We start from the raw sequence: 18,922 nt of genomic DNA, 5'->3' as shown, positions 1-18,922 counted from the left end.
TGGACGATAAATTAGTCGACAAAAGAAAAATATACTAAACTAAGCATAATAGTTTATAATGGTTTGGTCAATTGATCTACATATGATAAAACTAATATAAAAGAAGAAAAACTAACGAGATAAAAATCTCCCCCTAAACAAAACTCTTTAACGACTACATTACGGATATATTTTTGTGCTCTTGTGAGAAGTAGAGATCCTTAATTTATAGATGTGCAAAACTTGTCTTTCAAGAAAAGGATAAGACATATTAAGGAGATTTAATCCTTTTAGGAGTCTTTTTCATTCGTTCAAGAAAGAGAGTCCTAATAGATTAGAAATTCAGGGCAAAGTCCTAACAATTTAGTGGATAATATGGATAGATAACTATTTTTGTTATCCATCTTGCCACACTGGTTGAGCTGAAAGATGCATGAGATCATTAGATAGTCAGAGGCGGAGCTAGAATATTAAGTGCGGGTATGGACGAATTCGGTAGTTGTCGTTTAAACCTTGCATTTATGTTAGAAAATCTATTAAAAATTTTTAATTGTGAATTCTGAATTTAATGAGTGAATTCTGAATTTAATGACAAATTCAAAATCCATAAACTTCGAATTTTGGTTCTAGCAATATAAATGGGCCGCCGCCTTTGAGTCCACTCATACTGCTTTTTGTTGAGCTTGTTTTCTTTTTTGATGTGTGTGAATGAATATATTGTCGGAATATCAGTTACGTAGGTGAGACGGTAAACCTCTCACCCTTTACTTAATCCTTTTATTTTCATGTTCCTTTGATACCGAAAAGGATGTATCTAAATGGTTTTTGTTTTAGGTCCAATTTTATCAATCTTTTATGAGTGATTGTAGGGCTGTCAAATTTTGTCCAAGCCTAAATGACCCGTCTAATCCGTTTAAGATTGGGCTGGTTATTGACTCGCTCATTTATTGAACTAACTCTTCTTGACTCAGCACATTACAACCCATTTAAAGTTGGTTGATTTTCTCAAATTGATCGATGAGTAACTTTGCCAAAATATCTTAGAAATAAATTTATTTTTTTGATTGATATGTTATATATGACCATAACAAAAGAAAAATGGTCTTATTTAGTAATTATGCAATTCATAAGAAAACAGCATATATTAAATATTAACTAAAGATTGATAAGAGTTGTGTGGGTTGGGCTATGACCCAAATTTTAGTTCATCTTGACCCAACCCATCTTATCCTAAGTAGCTTTTGGGCGGGTCAAATTATTGATTCAGCTTCTTTTGACTCGCCCAAAATTAACCCAACCCGCCCATTTAACACCCTTACACCCTAAGTGATTGACTGATTGTAACATACTAATTGCCTAGTAGTAGCAATTTACATATTACTATCAATACTTCTTTATATGACATATTTGTTGCTCCCAAACGCACACGCAAGTATACGTGATCGACAAGTAATATAGGATTGTAAGTCCAGATGTTGTACCCACAGGGGCTTGTGATTAACTATCAACTAAATTAAACCAAATAATTAATCTATTGAAGCGAATCCTAACGTATGAATATTTAACTAAAATTAATCTAGAGTAACAAATTAAGAGATTAAAGAAAACAACGACAAGCTTAAAGACGAATTTAATGTAAGTGAATATTTTAGAACTATGGGTTAGCTAACAATTCCGTTGAGTTTTTCACTTAAATCGTCTAATTAATTTATCTGGTTTATTGGTTGACACGGTTAATATTGCTCGTAGCCTTCTCCGAAGTACAACTCGCCTATTCAAGCTAACCTAATGCCTATATTCCCATGGAATTAGGATTAACAAGAACACATTAATAATTTATGTTTAGTAACCAAGCAAGGCGATTAGGTATATTCCTATCCTAACCGCAAATCCGCCCCCCCTCCCCTCCCCCCCCAGAGTTAAGATCTTGCTCTACTCAATCTTATATGCAATCTAGAATTCCCTCTCCCGAGTTCAATCCTAGATTCGTAGATAGTATTCAATTGGTGATCAAGCAATCAAATAATTAAGCACAAGATTAAATAAATAAACCAATATGATAAAATAATAAGAACAATTCAAGCTTCAAACCATAACATTCATGTAGTACCCAAAACTCTAGAACTAATAAACTATGAAATTAAAGGAAGAGAAGAGAAGAGAAACTAGTTTGAAGCCTCCTCCAAGCGTGGTGTGTGTTCCCCCACGTGAATTCTCCTTCAAAGTGTGTTAGATATCCTCCAAATTAGGTTTAGGACCCCTTTTATATGAGCTGGAACCGTGTAGGGCCGAAATAACCTTGTCCCGAGAAATAGAAAAAAACCCCGCAACACAGCGTCCAGGCCAGCGCTACCTGGCGCTAAAACCAGTAAGTTTTTTCGTGCAATGCCTTAAATCCTTGTTTTGAATTCACGTATTGCTCTTCCTTTTCGAATGATAAAATTCAATTGGTTGTCTCCACTTGGGGGACAAAACCCAAAGGGCGTCCCCCCTTTTTTTATTATTTTAATTTTTTTTCGTTTCTTTCGCATTTTATTCAATTTTGCTCCAAATCTTTTCATTTCCGCACAGTCGCACTGCTTTATTCCTACACAGTTGAGATATAATATTAAGCATAAAATGATATAATTAATACTCAAAAAACAATTAAAAAGTGCTAGAACATGAGGCAACAATGGAAAAATATATGATTTTTGGCCGAACATCAATATTGAAGACATTATTGTAGACAAAAAATTTCTTAAATTTCAATGTATCCTACATATGCTAGATAAAATAAATTAGTTCAATGAGCGAACTTTTGCTCTTTATCCTTTCCTATACTGTCGATCATGGTGTGAAAGTATGTCACGACCCTAAAACGGACCCGGTCGTGATGGCGCCTATCGTGAAACTAGGCCAGCCGACACAAACCCCAAACTAACCAGAGATTCATTATAAGACATTTAAAGTCAATAATTAGCTAAAAATCCCATAATATAAGTCAAAATAGACAATGCGGAAACATAACACAGCCCGACATCGGGGTGTCACCAGTCATGAGCAACTACAACTCGTCTCGGAATAAGAAATGACAACATAGTCTGAAAAATAAAATACTAAGACAGTCTGAATAAGATAGGAAGGAGAAGCACTGGGCTGCGAACGCCAAACAGCTACCTAGTCAACTCCGGAGGCCTGTTGGAAGGCTAATCAGCACTCGCTATCGCAACCCGAGACTCTTGGATCTATACACAAGGTGCAGGGAGTAATGTGAGTACGCCAACTCAGTAAGTAATAAAAGTAAAAGCAGCTGAGCAGTAAGAAAACACGTAAACCACGTCATAACGCTACAGCAAACAATATAAGTCCAGAACAATGCAGTAAAATAATAAAACTCGTGCAAAGACAACTCAGTTTAGTAAAACCTTTTAAAAATATTTTTCAATAGTCTCAAACGAGTGATGAAAACAGTGAGTAAAAGGGTAGAAACGTAATATCCCCTTGGGCAAAACAAGTATCAAAATCTGCCCCTCGGGCATAATATCAACAGAACCAGCCCCTCGGGCATAATATCAACAGAACCAGCCCCTCGGGCTACCTCACAATCACTCGTATCAGCCCCTCGGGCAATAACATGAAACAACAGCAGCCCCTCGGGCAATATCACATCACACACACTGGGTACCCGCGCTCACTGGGGGTGTACAGACTCCGGAGGGGCTCCTACAGCCCAAGCTCTATCACAAGCCATCTCGTGGCATAACAAATCAGGCCCTCGGCCTCTCATGTATCACAAGTCAGTGTAACACGCTGCGGCGCGCAGCCCGATCCTATAACATCCTCACAACACAGGCCCTCGGCCTCACTCTGTCAGAACTCACTCAAGCCCCTCGGGCAAACAATAAAACAAGTACTCGGCTCAAAATATCACTTATAACCTCAAAAGGAGTAAATAAAACCCGAGTTATGAAATCACTGAAAGCATAGCAAAACTGAGTGTAAATATTATCAAAACAGTGAGGAAAAAAAGTAGTAAAAAGCCCCTAAGGGTCCAAACAATCGGCACAAGGCCCAAACAAGACATTTAGCCCCAAACATGGTAATATTTCCAAAATACAATGATATTAAACAGTGTTCAATCAAATACACGACTTAACAGTCGTACAGGACGGACCAAGTCACAATCCCCAATGGTGCACGACCCCACGCTCGTCATCTAGCGTGTGCGTCACCTCAAAATAGCATAACGATGTGAAATCCGGGGTTTCATACCCTCAGGACAACGTTTACAATCATTACTTACCTCAATCCGGTCCAACTCTAGCCCGCGATGCCCTTGCCTCTCGAATCGGCCTCAACACGCATCGAATTTATCCAAAATCGGAGTCATAACATCAAATAGGCTAAAGGAACAAAACCCACTCGAAAATAACCAATTTACACCAAAAATCCCGAAATTGACCAATCCCGACTACCGGACTCACGTCTCGAAATCCATTAAAAGTCACATCAATATAATCCTTACATTCTCACGATTTCATACGTATCAAATATACCAAAATCCGACCACAAACGACCCCTCAAATTCCTAATCAAAGGTCTCCAGTTTCAAGCCCTAGTTCTTCAATTTTTAACCCTTAGTTTCCATAAATTCCAAGTCTAATCAGTAAGAATATGCCATAGGATCGAGTTTTAGGTTCAACAATCTTACCTCAAAGAAGTTCCCTTGAATTCCCTCTTCAAAATCTCCCAAAAAGCTCTAAAACCGACTAAAAAATGGTGAAATAAAGCTGAAAATCGCGAAGGAAACCTTATATAGGTTCTGGCCCAGGGATTCCGCACCTGTGGCCTTAAACACGCACCTGCGTGACCGCAACTGCGGTCCAATGGTCGCACCTGCGGAAGTCACTTATCCGCTCAAAACCGCATCTGCGATCAAATATCCGCACCTGCGCCATCGCAGGTGCGCTCAGATCTCCGCTTCTGCGGCTCCTGCCCTTCACCACCTTGGTCGCATCTGCGGCCCTTGAAACACATCTGTGGTGTCGCACCTGCAGTCCCCAAGCTGCAGGTGCGGAAACAACAGGAGCAGAAAAATTCTACAGCTGCTCCAAAAATTCAAACTCCCCGGCAACCATCCAAATCCATCCTCCCCTCTTAAACAAACGCTTATCCTCGAACGGGTCAACAAACATACCTGAAGCCTCAAATAGGTGAGGATATCTGCTCCGCATCTCCCGCTCGGTCTCCCAGGTAGCCTCCTCCACGGGCCGACCTCTCCACTGCACTTTCACTGACGCTATATCCTTTGATCTTAACATTCGAACCTGACGCTCCTAAATGGCTGCTGGCTCCACATCATAAGTCATTTTACCATCTAACTGAACCGTGCTGAAATCCAAAACATGAGACGGGTCACCAATATACTTTCAGAGCATAGAAACATGAAATACCGGATGCACAGTCGACAAGCTGGGTGGCAAAGCAAGCTCATAAGCCACCTCCCCGATCCTCCGAAGCACCTCAAAAGGCCCAATGAACCGAGGACTCAATTTACCCTTCTTCCCAAATCTCATAACACCCTTCATGGGTGAAACCTTCAATAGAACCTTCTCCCCAACCATATAGGACACATCACGAACCTTCCTGTCAGCATAACTCTTTTGTCTCGACTGCGCTGTCGAAGCCGCTCCTGGATCACCTTCACCTTGTCTAAAGCATCCTGCACCAAGTTTGTACGGAAAAGCGTAGCATCACCTGGCTCAAACCAACCAACTTGAGATCTACACCGTCTCCCATACAAAGCCTCATATGGAGCCATCTGAATACTCGACTGATAACTGTTGTTATAAGCAAATTCCGCGAGCGGTAGAAACTGATCCCATGGACCACCGAAGTTAATGACACAAGCGCGTAACATGTCCTCCAATATCTGAATAGTGCGCTCGGACTGCCCGTCCGTCTGAGGGTGAAAAGCTGTGCTCAACTCAACCTGAGTACCCAACTCTCTCTGAACGGCCCTCCAAAACTACGAAGTGAACTGAGTGCCTCTATCCGAAATGATGGAAACCGGGACACCATGCAAGCGAACAATCTCTCGGATATAGATCTCCGCCCACCGCTCTGAAGAATAGGTAGTACAAACAAGAATGAAGTGCGCGGACTTGGTCAGCCGATCCACAATCACCCAAATAGCATCGAACTTCTTCAAAGTCCGTGGGAGCCCAACTATAAAGTCCATGGTGATCCGCTCCCACTTACACTCTGGAATATCCATCTGCTGAAGCAAGCCACCCGGTCTCTGATGTTCATATTTCACCTGCTGACAATTGAGACACCGAGCTACAAATCCCACAGTATCCTTCTTCATTCTCCTCCACCAATAATGTTGTCTTAGATCCTGATACATCTTCGCGGCACCCGGATGAATAGAATACCGCGATCTATGGGCCTCCTCCAGAATCAACTCCCGAAGCCCATCCACATTGGCACACATATCCGGCCTGCATCCTCAACACCCCATCATCACCAATAGTCACATCTCTGGCATCGTCGTGCTGAACTCTGTCCTTAAGGACAAGCAAGTGAGGATCATCATACTGGAGCTCTCTGATGCGATCAAACAAGGAAGACCGAGAAACCACACAAGCTAAGACCCGACTAGGCTCCGAAATATCCAACCTCACAAACCTATTGGCCAACGCCTGAACATCAACTGCAAGAGGTCTCTCCCCAACAGGAATATATGCCAAACAACCCATACTCACCGCCTTCCTACTCAAAGCATCGGCCACTACATTGGCCTTCCCCGGATGGTACAAAATAGTAATATCATAGTCCTTTAGCAGCTCCAACCATCTCCGCTGCCTCAAATTGAGATCCTTCTGCTTGAACAAGTGCTGGAGGCTACGATGATCAGTAAACACCTCGCAAGACATACCATACAGATAATGCCTCCAAATCTTCAACGCGTGAACAATGGCAGCCAACTCTGGATCATGAACAGGGTAGTTCTTCTCATGGGGCTTCAACTGACGAGAAGCATAAGCAATAACTCTACCCTCCTGCATCAACACACATCCAATACCCACTCTCGAAGCATCACAATACACTGTATATGAACCTGAAGCTGATGACAAAACTAACGCTGGAGCTGTGGTCAAGGCAGTCTTGAGCTTCTGAAAGCTCGCCTCACACTCATCCGGCCACTGGAATGGAGCACCCTTCTGAGTCAATTTGGTCAAGGGTGATACAGATGAAAATCCCTGAATAAACCGACGGTAATAACCCGCCAATCCAAGAAAACCGCGAATCTCTGTGGCTGAGGACGACCTGGGCCAACTCTGAACCACCTCTATCTTCTTCGGGTCAACCTGAATACCCTCACTGGACACCACTTGCCCCAAGAAAGCCACTGAACTGAGCCAAATCTCATATTTGGAGAACTTTGCATAAAGCTTCTCCTCCCTCAATCTCTGCAACATAACTCTCAAATGCTCCGCGTGCTCCTCCTGAATACGCGAGTATACCAGAATATCATCAATGAAAACAATAACGAACGAGTCGAGATAAGGCTGGAACACGTTGTTCATCAAATACATGAACACTGCTGGGGCATTGGTCAGTCCAAAAGACATAACAAGGAACTCGTAATGACCATATCGGGTCCTGAAAGCTGTCTTATGAATATCCGAGTCCCTGATCTTCAATTGGTGATACCCTGAACGGAGATCAATCTTGGAGAACACCCTCACTCCCTGAAGCTGGTCAAATAAATCATCGATACGAGGCAAAGGATACTTGTTTTTTATTGTGACCTTGTTCAACTGCCTGTAATTAATGCACATCCTCATAGTGCCATCCTTCTTCTTCACAAATAAGACAGGCTCACCCCACGGCGACACACTAGGCCGAATGAACCCCTTATCAAGGAGTTCCGGAAGCTGCTCCTTCAACTCCGCTGGTGCCATACGATATGGAGGAATAGAAATGGGCTAAGTTCCCGGCACCAGATCAATACCAAAATCAATATCCTTGTCCGGTGGCATGCCTGGCAGGTCTGCAGGAAACACATCGGGAAAATCCCTCACTACTGGAATAGAATCAATGCTGGGAGTCTCTGCACTGACATCCCTCACAAATGCTAAGTATGAAAGACAACCTTTCCCAACCATCTGCTGGGCCTTCAGAAATGAAATCACCCTACTGGGAACAAAATCAGTCTAACCTCGCCACTCAATCTGTGGCACACCCGGCATAGCCAACGTCACTGTCTTAGCATGACACTCCAGAATTGCACGACACGGAGATAGCCAGTCCATGCCTAATATCACATCGAAATCCACTATACAAAGTAACAGAAGGTCCACTCGGGTCTCCAAACCCTCAATAGTCACCACACACGACCGATATACGCGGTCTACAACAACAGTATCGCCCACCGGAGTAGATACACGAACAGATGAAACAAGAGACTCACGGGGCATATCCAAATAACGAGCACATAGGAATAAGTGGAGCCAGGATCAAATAACACAGATGCATCTCCGTGGCAGATTAAGACAATACCTGTAATCACAGCATCTGAAGCAACATCAATGGGTCTAGCTGGAAGTGCATAGAAACGGGCCTGACCGCCACCTGATCGACCTCCCCCTCTAGGGCGACCCCTAGCTGACTGTCCTCCACCCCTAGCTGGCTGGGCGGGTGGTGAAGTAACTGGTGCTGAAGTCGAGGGTTGACTCATCTGCCGAGATGAACCCTCAAGACGACGAGGACACTGCCTCCACATATGCCCCAACTCCTACACTCGTAAGAACTCCCTGGTACTGGAGACGGGGACTGAAGGGAACCCCTAGCACAAGGATGACTAGCAGAAGAACCTGGCATAGAAGAGCCCTGAACTGATGGAGCACGGGACAAACTCTGGGCTGGAAGGGCACTGAGTGAGGAATGACCCTGCTGAGAACTGTGAGAACCATGGCCCGATGATGCCCCACGATAACCTGGGCGAGCTGACTGAGCATGCCTGAATGGTCAGCCTCTACCGTGCTGGAACTAACCCCCATGATGAGTACCACTGAATCCACCCTGACTACGAGGCCTCTTAGCCTCCCTCTCAATCCTATCCTGACCACGAACCATCTCAATCTGTCGAGCTATGTCAACAACCTCATCAAAAGTAGCACCAGATACTCTCTCTCTGGTCATAAGCAACCGAAGCTGAAAACCGAGGCCATCTATAAACCTCCCGATCCTCTCTCGATCTGTGGGAACCAACCAGACCGCATGACGAGCCAACTCAGAGAACCGCATCTCATACTGTGAAACAGATCTATCACCCTGACGAAGCTGCTCGAACTGCCTGCGCAGCTCCTCTCGGCGAGACTCGGGTACAAACTTCTCCAGGAAGAGAATGGAGAATTGCTGCCAAGAAAGGGGCGCTACGTCAGCCGGCCTACGCCTCCCGTAAGCCTCCCACCATCTAAGTGCAGCCCTTGAAAACTGGAAAGTAGTGAACGAGACCCCACTGGTCTCCAAAATACCCGCAGTCCAAAGCATCCTCTGACACTTGTCTCAGAAACCCTGGGCATCCTCGCCCTCTGCACCACTGAATGTCGGAGGCTGAAGTCTCCCAAACCTCTCCAATCTGTACTGCTCGTCCTCTAGCATAACCGAAGCTACATAACCCTGAGCAGTTGCAACCGGCTGGGCTGGTGGTGCCTCCGGTGTCTGCAATCCCTGAACAACCTGCTCGGGTGTGCGGGCGGCAGGAGTCTGAGTGCCTTCCCCGGCCTGAGAAGTGGCTGCGGTAGTAGAAACTGCGACCGCCTAAGCAAGACTAGTGCACACGGTCAAGATCCGAGCCAAAGTCTCCTGAAGACCCGGAATGACAATAGGCATAGCCGGTGCCTGAGCTGGTGCTGCTGGAGCGTCCATAACTGGACCTGATCCTGAACTGGGGCTACAGTGGATCTGCCGGTGCTGCCCTAGCTGCTGTGCGGGCTACACCCCTGCCCCTACCACGGCCTTGACCGCATCCTCGGCCTTTAGTGGCCCCATCTGGTAGTACTGGTGGTTGTCCATCCTGACCGGTAGCGCGTATCCTCACCATCTGTGAGAGAATAGAATAACAGAAGTTTAGTACTAGAATCAACAGATTCGCACGACAGGAATTCAAGAATATGAAGTTTTCCTAAAGGTTCTGCAGCCTCCCGAGGATAAATACAGACGTCTCCGTACCGATCCGCGAGACTCTACTAAACCTGCTCATGACTCGTGAGCCTATGTAACCTAGGCTCTGATACCAACTTGTCATGACCCTAAAACGGACCCGATCGTGATGGCGCTTATCGTGAAACTAGGCCAGCCGACACAAACCCCAAACCAACCAGAAATTCATTATAAGACATTAAAGTCAATAATTAGCTAAAAATCCCATAATATAAGTCAAAATAGACAATGCGTAAACATAACACAGCCCGACATCGGGGTGTCACCAGTCATGAGCAACTACAACTCATCTCGGAATAAGAAATCACAACATAGTCTGAGAAAAATAAAATATTAAGACAGCCTGAATAAGATAGGAAGGAGAAGCACTGGGCTGCGAACGCCAAGCAGCTTCCTAGTCAACTCCGTAGGCCTGTTGGAAGGCTAATCAGCACTCGCTATCGCGACCCGAGACTCCTCGATCTGCACACAAGGTGCAGGGAGTAATGTGAGTACGCCAACTCAGTAAGTAATAAAAGTAAAAGTAGCTGAGCAGTAAGAAAATACGTAAACCACGTCATAACGCTGCAACAAACAGTATAAGTCCAGAACAATGCAGTAAAACAATAAAACTCATGCAAAGACAACTCAGTTCAGTAAAACCTTTGTATACGGTGAAATCGGAGGGTTCAATTTTCGACCATTACGACGCCTCAGGAGCAATGTTTCCAAGGGCTCGAGGCCACGATCGGATCTTATCTCGGGGACATCAGTGTCTAGCCTCGAGGCAACGCAAATCGGCGATTACGGTGGAATAGTGGGAAGTTCCCTAGGCGCACAACTGAGGCTGACAAAGCCTAGAGGTCTAGCCCTGACCCGTATCTGGGCAGTAGGTGGCTATGCCTGCCCCATATCTTTGTAATTAATGCTTTGGTACTACGTTGGGATTCTCCTCCTATATAAAGGGGGTCCCTGTCATTTTGTAAACATCTGTTGCTCCATATTAAAATATACAAGAACACACACTCTCTTGAGTTCATTACTTCATTTATTGCTTATATTCACTGTGTTCTATTTATTGTTCATCATTTATTGCTCATTATTGGCCACAAAGAGCCGCCTTTGATTTCATTCTATCTCTTAGTCGCCCATCAACTATCCCCGATAGCTCCCAGCCAAGCCTTAGACTCCACCCCGAGATCCTCGAATAAGCAAGCTCGAGGCCCCGACTATTAGTCATTCGGCCTGGTTATCTCCTTGCTCCCAAGCTCTAATATCGTTTCTAAGTCTTTCACGTAGCATCAACTGCTTAACAACCGGCATAAAAATAGATCACGTATTTTTAGAATCCCATAATCAAATTTAATTGTTATTACCATTTTCGCGGTAAACAGTTTGGCGCGCCCATCTCGGCTCCGCTACGGCGCACTGGTAACTTCTTTTCTTGTAAACATATTTCGAATCAGACATATGCTTGTGAATCCAGGTAGCTCTACCAATATTATCAAGTCGAAGGTGACAGAGCAGCTCGAACTGCCTAACCAAACTATGCCTGCCTTTCGAAGTCCTGAACGGACCCAACTGGGCGAACAAAACAACGAAAGTGGAAACCGCCGTACCGGTCAATATGGTCGGCGCGGCCCGAAACACCAGTATCTCCACCGTCAAGAGGGCTGAAGGATAAACAAACAGTGAAATAGTGATAGCAAACTACATCTTCGGCTAAATCCGACTAAACAAAGCGGAAGACCGTACCGCACCCTCATCACAAGCGACCGAAATATATCAGGGCTCGAAACATCGCTGACACATTCTACACTAAGGTATGACTGCCCTCCGATTCTTTCAATTTTACCCTATGCTAACTTGAGTGCAGGTACCCAATCAAAGCGGCCGAAGCACTTCTCGAAGGCCTTAGGTTTCGAAAGCATGCGTTGACTCTTTTCCTTCGCCCGAGTTTTTATCCCAACAAGGGTTTTACTGGCAAGGTTTTTAACGAGGCAACACCTATATGCTACCTAAGGAAAACTCAACGAGTATTCAAGGCTTCTTTTGCAATCAACCTCGAATACTGGGGGGGCATCCCCTGGAATATCACTTTCTCGGAGAAACTAAGACATGCTGAACAGGGTCTTGATAGAAAATACAATGTACCGGGCCAAACGGTCGAAAGAACCGTGCTCGCATAGAATAACCGAGCCTTCAACAGCAAAGACATGTATGCTCAAGCAATCGAAGATTAATTTCAAGAAGCATTTTGCATCTCAAAGAAGCACGGTACTTTTGCAAAAACGGCTCCTCCGTCAAAAAACGTCCAGAACCCTCAGGGACTACCTGAACGACCTTCGGATTGGAGCTCCAAACTCATAAGCCCTCAACGAGGCAACATAAAAATCAAGAAATGGCTCCAAAGCCAAAAATGCCCCGAACACTCGGGGACTGGCGTCAAAAACTCAAAGCCACATGACCTCCAGATTGGAGACTCCGGAATCGTAAGACCTCAATCGAGGCAGCACCAAGTTTGCAAGTACTGGCTCCCGAGCCGAGAAATCCCCGATAACTCAGGGACTGTCGTCAAATCGCCATCTCCATCGTAATGGCTCCCGAGCCGAAAAATCCCCGATAACTCGGGGATTATCGCCAATCGCCACCAATCAAAAACCTGAGTCCATAAGACCCCGAGCGGGCAGACTCGATCTCGTAAGACCTACATAAGGCAACGATGACATCTGTAAGACCTCTAGCAAGGCATGAAGCATACTTGTACCAAGTATCCAAAACTGTAAGACCTCAAAGGCATGTAAAACTTGTAAGACCTTACTAAAGGCATAAACCTGATCTCAAAGTTAAGGCTATATATCGAACTTGTAAGACCCCTAAAAGGCATACCCTCGATATAGACGCCGAAACTACTTCATTCGAGACTTAAAAGGCTCCAGCTGAACACAAACGACTACGGTCGAAAGGCTGTACCAGCCAAACTAACGCAACTCGGGGACGCCCGACCGTCGCTACAAAATCACAGGCCTTCAATTACTTCGAATCTACTTCGAAAAGAACCGGTTAAACAGGCTACCCTCGACATAGGCAAAAGAGCTTCGACCACGTCGGCCCCCAAACACCGGCTTCGAGATACTCAGCCTCCGAGCTGAACCTCCCGAGGTGCTCGATCATTGCCATACAACGACTCGCAATCGAGGTTTTTTACTAAACCGTCGAAGAGTCAGGGAAACACTTCCAAAAAATCCTTATCGAGGAATAAATAAAGCCTACATAAAAGGTCGCATCGACCCAAGGCGTAGGAGCCATTGTCGCTAGCCCACACAAAAGGTCACATCAACCCAAGCGTAAGTGCCATTGTCGCCAGCTCACACAAATGGTCGCACCGACCCAAAGCGTAAGAGCCACTGTCGCCAGCTTTAAATTCAAAAACTTGAGGGTCGAATGAGCTCGAATAGAAACCCGATTCGGAGAGTGAACCCAAAACAGTTAACTAAATCTGCCTAAGAGCAAAAGTGTAAGATCTGTTGTCGCCAGCTTACACTAAAAAGTCGCATCGACCAAAAGCGTAAGAGCCTACGGGCCAGCCCAATGAGCCTCAAGGCCATGCTACGAATCTAAGGATTCCTTCTAACTCAAATACCAACTCATCTGGCTATATTCAAGACAGGAAGAGATACAGAAGAAATAAAACCACAAGGTTTCCTTTCTTACATATATACGAAAAAACACAAGCTCCATTTACAACATACTCTGAAAATACTACATACAGAATCAGAAAAGGAAATCTACGTTCCCCTTGGGGACTACGGCCCATCAGCATCATCCTCGCTATCCTCGGCGTCGGATAGAAGTGACCTAGCACCTCGTTCGTCCGCCCTCGCCCGCTTCACCTCTCCCGAGAGGTCGAAACCCCTAGCATAGATCTCCTCGAGGGTTTCCCTTCGAGACTTACACCGAGAATATTCCTTGCTCCTGCCCTCACGGTCAAGAATCCTTCTCAGCTCAACTTGAGCATCGGCAGCGTCCTTCAAATAGACCGCCACTTTCTGGTCGGCCTTAGTTCGGCTCATTACAGCTTTAGCCCGGGCGTCCACAACCTCGGCCTTTATCTTTAAAAGCTCGGACTCGAGCTTCATAATCATGTCTGTTCGAACCAAGTTATTATCACGAGCTAAGCGAAGTTGAACCTCAAAGGCAGAGGCTTTGCCCAGAGCGCCCTTTTTCGCCGGGCGTGAGCGTCCGCCCGAGCCTCTAACTCGTCATACTGGCGCTTGACTCGGCCAACTTCGTTCCGAAGGCGCTCCAGGTCTTCCGTCTTTTTCTGCAACTGAAATAAATGAGACATTAGCCTCAGGAGCTAGAATAAAGAACGCACACTCGCTCGGAACAAAAACTACCTGCTCCTTCAAATAGCTCTCATAATTCAAGCTCCGACTCGCCTCATACTGTAAGCGTGCCAGCTCTACTTCCCTTTCATCACAAAGGAGCCTAAGGGATTTCTCCTCATCCAGAACTTCTCGAAGCTTGGCCTCGCAGCGAAGCAGCTCGGACTTAAGCTTGTCAAAAGCCTGCAAAGGAAAACTCAATAAGGAAGGGAAGGCACGAAACTCGGAGGGCATGTGCCAAAACTCACCGCATAGTGAAGTTGCTGGGCTTCCTCGAAGGTCGAGCGCACATCTACTAACCCGGCTCCCTTAGCTCCGAAAGGGCCGACCCCGGTCGAGGCACGGTCGCTGGGCACATACGATTCCGGATCTTGAGTATCCCTCGAAGTACCTCCGATGGAAAAAGAGGACGACAGTGGAGGAGAAACCGCCTTTCTAAAACCAGAAATCACGGGCGTGGCAGGCTGAGTCGATACCTCTACTTCGGGACCCCAGTCCAGGCTCACCTTGCTTTGAGCACCATTGCCCTACAAAGGTACCTCCTGCTTATTATTGTCATTCTTTAGCCTAGAAGCTAGCAACCTTTCTCCCTTTCCAAAGGGGCACGACCTCGCTTAGAAGGCTCCCCGATGCCTGCAATAACAGGGTTAGTACGCAGAAAGAGAGAGCATTTTTCCAACTGAGAAAAGGGAAGGGAGCGAATCGCACAACACATACCATGATGTTTTACCTCCCATCGGCCCCTAGACAAAGCTCGCCACTTACGCACGTCGCGGGTCGAGTGGGCCGCCAACTCCCGAGCCCAATTTGGCAGATCAGGGACCTTGCGCGGTGTCCACGAAATCGCTGCAGAAAAGGGAAAGAAAGCACATTTACGGAACACCCCTTCACCGTAATTAAAAAGCTACGAAGGCACGAGTGTACCACTTACGTGTATAATTCCATTCCTCAGGGAATGGCACATACTCCACGGGGATGATATCAACAGTCCGCACTCGGACAAATCGACTTATCCACTCCCGATCTCCGTCTTCTTCGTCATCAATGACGAAAGGCGTGGCCGACCGGCAACGTAAGGTTAACAGACCCCTATGGTTAAAAGGTCGGTACAACCTGATAAGGTGACTGAGCGTGAATTCAAGCCCCGCCTTCTCCGCAAGGAACCTCATCATCAATACTATCCGCCAAAATGACGGATGAATATGCACCAAGGTGACCCGGTATTTCCGACAGAAATCAAGCACGACCCTATCAGGGGGACCTAGCGTGAAGGGGTACGTATATACGTTCAAAAACCCCTCAGCATGGTCCATAGCGCTCTCTCCCGGGGAAGTACACGCAATACTACTTTCTCCCCCCATCCATAGTCTCTCCTCACTGATTCGAGATGCTCCTCTTCTATTAAAGAAATGGGCTTCGAGGTATAATCCCGATGACCTCGAACACTAGGAATCAATCCTGACGGGAGATTCCCTCCCGAAGCAAAGTGCCCAGAGGCGGAGCTCTTTTCTCCTTGCCGAGCGGATTCGGGCATAGCAGCCATGGCTATAGTAAAACGAAGGAAGGGAAAATGAAGACTTGGGTGAAAGCTTTGAGTTAAAGGAAAATTGGCGCAAGAAAAGAGAACTCTATGAAAGAGGATAACTACTCAGAATAGCAGAGTCTCCAAAGGGGCAAAGACAATCCTATATATGGAAAAAGAGGCGACCACCCGCCTGCCTCAAAGGCCGATTAAAAATGTTGGCTAAAGCTTTTGTCGCTTTGGGAAGATACGCCGGCGGAGTCGACTCGGCCATTTTGTGACCAAATCCTACACTCGACGTCGCCATACGATGCTCCAAGGTCGAAAACCTCGCGTCGACCAAGTCCCGAGGTGGTTACCGACCTCGAGGACCTCCATCAAAAGAAGTTAGGCTCCAAGAAGCCGCTGGCATCATTGCAAGTCCCAAGGTGGTACCAGACCTCGAGGACCTCCATCAGAAGAAGTTAGGCCCCAAGAAGCTACTGGCATCATTGCAAGTCCCGAGGTGGTACCCGACCTCGAGGACCTCCATCAAAAAGAAGTTAGGCTCCAAGAAGCCATTGGCATCATTGCAAGTCCCGAGGAGGTACCTGACCTCGAAGACCTCCATCAAAAAGAAGACAGGCTCCAAGTGATCCATTGACATCATTACAAGTCCCGAGATGGTACCCGATCTCGAGGGCTTCTCTCAAGAAGAGAATAAGCGCTTAAACCCTACTCATATGGGTCTGGTCTCGGGGTACCATCTAAATTCGGGTAAACCCTCACCCGGGATCTATCTACAACGCCTTAAGGCTATCTGCACTAAGTTCAAAATGAGTTCCCAGGTGGCCCGGGTTCGAACAAACGTCCACTCGGGGACTGCTCTCGAAAGCCTAAAGGCAGTCTCTATTCTCGGACCCTCGAGCAAAATTCCCCTTCGGAGATTACCGTCGGGTCCGAAGGCCAAGCCTCAATCCAAGGATTCGAAGCCCTACTCTCGTCCAACTCGAAGTCAGGGTCCCGGCGACCCGAACTTATCAGTCTAATCCGGGCTCGGTCCAAGGAACGGCAAAGGGTTCTGCGGGGAGCCGCATAAAGCAATCAAAGTCAAAAGAAACACTCACCCTCGGGCTCGATACTTGTACTGATCAGCGGGGTTAAGCACTCATATTCTTCACAATAGATAAGGGGAAATATAGCATACAATAGAGACAAATTGAAGAAACATCTTTTCCATTAATAGACACAATTACAAAGCCCGCGAGGGGTCCTTACATATGACTACAAAAGCCCACGAAGGGTCCTTACACAAAAACAAAGGAGCAAAAGAAAATACACACAATGAAAGCCAAGAGTCTAAGCTGTTCCCGGGGGTATATTCTCGGCGGCAAAATGTTCGATCGCCGCCCCCTCGGGAATCACGTCTCCGGAAGCCTGATCTCGATCCCCCCGCCAACAGCGTCTCAAAGGTTGAGGAAGGCAAAGGAGATGGAGCGCCACACCAGGCCGGAGTAGAAAGGTGAGCAGCGGAGTAAAGTCTGAACGCTCTCCTGAGCAGCGGTGTAGAATCCGAATACCTTCCTGAGTGGGAAAAAATCGGTATCCCTATTTCATCATCTCGAGACAACGACAACAACAACAATATCAAGTCAATACAATCTCGCTCAGCAAGGGAGAGCCTAAGAAAGGGGTCGTGGCTTAATCGACGAGGGAGACACCATGTAACCTTAAGGCCGCGGGCCTCAAACATGAGGGATATTAATGGATGAGGAGGAAGAGAAAGAGGTGATGGAAGGATGTTGGAAAACACTTGAATGAGGAAATGGTTCCAGGGGGTTCCCTTTTATAGTAGGTGACCGCATAACCGGCAGCCCCATCAATACCCTTGAAAGACGTATCAGCAGGTGCAATCAATGCGTTTTTTGGGAACTGAATCGACAATGATATTGTCGCTCTGAAGGATCAGAATCGGCAGTACATTTAATGACAATGAAAAGATGAAGCGACGGGATGCCTCGATTGCCACGGAGCCTTGCGTCATCAGTATGACATCATCGCGGGGAATCCGGAAAGCTGGTTATCCAGATCGTTTCTTATCGTTCTACTCTAAGAAACGCGGGGACTATCTGTATACGGTAAAATCGGAGGGTTCAATTTTTGGCCATTACGACGCCTCGGGAGCAACATTTCCAAGGGCTCGAGGCCACGATCGGATCTTATCCCGGGGACATCAGTGTCCAGCCTCGAGGCAACGCAAATCGACGGTTACGGTGGAACAGTGGAAAGTTCCCCAGGCGCACAACTGAGGCTGACAAAGCCTATAGGTCTAGCCCTGACCCGTATCTGGGCAGTAGGTGGCTATGTCTGCCCCATATCTTTGTAATTAATGCTTTGGTACTACGTTGGGATTTTTCATCCTATATAAAGTGGGTCCTTGTCATTTTGTAAACATTTGTTACTCCATACTAAAATATACGAGAACACTCTCTCTAACACACTCTCTTGAGTTCATTACTTCATTTATTGCTTATATTCACTGTGTTCTATTTATTGTTCATCATTTATTGCTCATTATTGGCCACAAAGAGCCGCCTTTGATTTCATTCTATCTCTTAGTCGCCCGTCGACTATCCCCGATAGCTCCCAACTGAGCCTCAGACTCGACCCCGAGATCCACGAATAAGCAAGCTCGAGGCCCCGACTATTAGTCATTCGGCCTGGTTATCTCCTTGCTCCCAAGCTCTAATATCGTTTCTAAGTCTTTCAAGTAGCATCAACTGCTTAACAACCGGCATAAAAATAGATCACGTATTTTTAGAATCCCATAATCAAATTTAATTGTTATTATCATTTTTGC

Source organism: Nicotiana attenuata, unplaced genomic scaffold (genome assembly GCF_001879085.1).
Source record: "Nicotiana attenuata strain UT unplaced genomic scaffold, NIATTr2, whole genome shotgun sequence".
Taxonomy (NCBI): Eukaryota; Viridiplantae; Streptophyta; class Magnoliopsida; order Solanales; family Solanaceae; genus Nicotiana; species Nicotiana attenuata.
Note: the sequence above shows the minus strand (reverse complement) of the source record.